The 3,379-nt window shown below is 31.8% G+C and overlaps 1 non-coding gene across 1 annotated transcript; it reads right to left on the minus strand.

Annotated features, from left to right (window-relative positions):
• Positions 1-3,274: 3,274 nt before the first annotated feature.
• LOC113600909 (U6 spliceosomal RNA) lies at positions 3,275-3,379 on the minus strand. Its single transcript, XR_003422018.1, has one exon. It is a non-coding gene; the product is annotated as a U6 spliceosomal RNA (small nuclear RNA).

Consider the following 3,379-nt stretch of genomic DNA (forward strand, 5'->3'; position numbering starts at 1 on the left):
GCAGAGTTGTGTGTGGGGTTTGTGTGCTTGTGTTTTGATAAGAGGGGAAAAGAGGTGTCTGAGGTATATTAGAATAAACAGGGGGAAATGTGAGAGAGAAGGCAGAAAAATGAAAGATTATATTTTAATGTCCTAGTAGCTGAAATTAATTTGACAGAAAGTTTTGGAGTCACATTTATCCAGGTTTGGGTTTGTGTGAGTTTGGAATTACTGGATTACTTTTGGAGACTTAATTTTCATATGCTAAAAAAAAAAAGTAGAGGAGGAAGCAAAGAAAGATAAATTCAGATACCTTATCAAATAGTTGTATAAAATGTGACATAATGAATATCAGTTCCTTTTAACCACAAATATGTTAGGAAAAATGTCTTCAACTCTCTACTGTATATGTGGGACATATGCATATCACTTGTGTTATTCAGCCAGTTCAATTAGGCTAAAACTTTCTTTTATCTAGTAACCTTCCCTTAACTACTGATCATGCACCATCTTGTGACTTCTATTATTTTCTTGACATTTTTGTATCTTGAATTGCCACTTATTAACGTTTTTAGGATTTGCACCAACTACTGTACTTATATCTATATCATCTATCTATGTATCTACAAAAATGTGTTGTATACCTCTCAATATCTTGTTTATAACAAGGAATTAATAAATACTTGTTACCTTATTTACTGGGCTTTAGTAGAATTTTCCTTCGCCCAGGTAAAGACATGTTACCAACAAATCCTTTATATCACAACCATGAGAAGAAAGTATATTTCATCAAACACATTTGAAATTTCATAAACACTTGTGTATTTTAAGATCATAACCTTATTTTTTATTTTTAATCATGGTAAAAAAAACACATAAAAGTTACCATCTTAACTATTTTTTAGTGTTAAGTAGTTTAAGTAATGAACTATTGTTCAGTATTAAGTGTATTCATGTTGTTGTGCAAGGTATCTCCAGAGCTTTTTCATCTTTCCAAATGGATCTCTGTATCCATTAAACAACTCCCCATTTCCTCCTTTACCAGCTCCTGGCAGCCACCATTCTTATTTGTTTCTATGAATTTGACTACTTCAGATACCTCATATAAGTGGTATCATATAGTATTTGTCTTTTTGTGACTGTCTTATTTCACTTAGCATAATGTCCTCAAGTTTCATCCATGTCATAAGCACGTGACAGGGTTTCCTTCCTTTTTAAGGATGATAATATTCAAGGTAATTATTTTTAGAGTATGAGATTTTAGTAAGAAGACTTAATGAATGAGAACTGCAAATCAATTTAATATGGTCTACATAACAGAAGAATATAGATACATATATTTAGTAAAACACTGTACAATGCTGAAACAGAATTCTAATAATGGAGAATCTTCTAAAACTATAATAAGCTCCTTTGGGACTATTATGCAAGACAGCAGGCTTTTTAAAATTCCATGTAAATATATTCTTAAATTTTTTATCAACAATTTATAAGTTGAGCCAGATGAGATTTGTACCTCACTACCATGTAGTTTCCATTTTTAATGTACTGAATTTAAATGATGAGAAGTGTCAAATTTACTGATTTCTAGTCTTTAAAAAGCACACATCACAGTTTAAAAGACTTTTCATTTTGTCTTCATTTTACTTTCTTGAAGAAAAAGTTAAATACCTTACCATGTTACTCACACTTTTTTAAACAAAAGTATTGCATTTGTTATTTGTGTGCCTTATTTTCTCACCATTAAAAGCATATGATCAGTAAATTGTTAACTGGAACTATCCATTATAGGAGGACCCAACCCAGAGTAACCCATGATAAGGACAGGGAAAGCAATCTAAGGATCAGGTTGCAGCATCTGTCTGGATCTCAAACCCAATTTCCAGAGTAACAACAGAAGAATGAGCAAGCAGTTCACTGCTTTTCAGGCAGGTGATTTATTATGCAGACTGATTTTGGACAAAGTTAGTAATAGAAACATGTTATCTGTCCCTTCCTGAGAAACTCCTCAGTATGCAAACTTCACTTAACCCAGTTTTACATAACTTAATTTCCTTCATGACCCAACATTTTTGTGGTAAAACCTCTCCAACTGCCTCTCCACATCTTTCCCCATGATGGACCTCATAAGACCACATATGGCTCTGCCTCCAATTACTGTTTACCTCATTTGGCATTGGATTTTTCTCATCAAGGTATCATTTGAATCAAGTGGGAAGATACATATTTCACAATTCTGCCTGTTCCCCCCACCCCCTGTTTTGTCTCTTTCAACCAAACTTTCACATATTAAATTTTATTAAATAATCCTGAAGCATTTCTCTTATTTTATAAACAATGAATAAATGTGATAATTATTTATTCCTTCCTTATTCTTCCCCTCCTTAGCCCACATTTTCTCCCCAACTTAGGTAATCTATTAATGTCCAAATATGCATCCTTTCATATTTACTCCATGCTTAATCATATACATAAATATACAAGCACATATACGTTTAACATGTACAGTGGTTTTGGGGGGCGGGTTAATTCTTGGTTTTAGAAAAATGATGTCTCACATTTGTCTGAATCTTGTTCTTCTTAACAATACCTGATGGAAATCATGCCAACTAACTGCAATGACTTTAATTCAATGTTTAAAATGTCTGCATAGTATTTTATGGTGACATGATTCAGTCATTCCCTTCATTAATAGGTATTTCATTTTTTACTGTTGTTTACTTTTTACACAGTACAAAGTTTGTTTAAATATATGGATAAAAGTATGTATGTATATCATTTTATGATATAGTATTTAAGTTTTATGGGATATCTATGGCATATTCACAGATAGCTTTACAAAAAAGCAATAGTTCACATTTATCCATTATGAAATTATATTTTCTTGCATCTTCCCAGAAAATGTTTCATTGGTCTTTTAAATCTTTGTCATTATGATGACTAAAAAAGTAGTATTTCACTTCATTCTGATAGGCATTTCCTTTTAAATTTTGATATTGTCATATAAGGACTATCTTTTCTCTAAGTTTTTGTCTCTAGGGGTTAAGCTCTCCCTTGCCCATACATATAATTTTCTAGATTTTTACACATGAATTTTAATGTTCCATGTTTTACATTTACATCTTAAAAAATCTGGAAATTATTTTTATTTTTTTTCTTCTAAGATTGTATTTAAATTCAAGTTAGTTAACATACAGCGTGTAGTGTAGTATTGGTTTCAGCAGTAGTATTTAGTGATTCGTCACTTACCTATAATACCCAGTGCTCATCACAATTAGTGCCCTCCTTAATGGCCCCAAATATGGAATGCTTCCTGGATTTTTATGCCATCCTAGCACAGGGGCCATTCAAATCTTCTCCATATTGTTCCAACTGGAAACTATTTTTTAAATGTGAAATA

The sequence above is a fragment of the Acinonyx jubatus genome, chromosome B1 (assembly GCF_027475565.1).
Source record: "Acinonyx jubatus isolate Ajub_Pintada_27869175 chromosome B1, VMU_Ajub_asm_v1.0, whole genome shotgun sequence".
In the NCBI taxonomy this organism is placed as follows: domain Eukaryota; kingdom Metazoa; phylum Chordata; class Mammalia; order Carnivora; family Felidae; genus Acinonyx; species Acinonyx jubatus.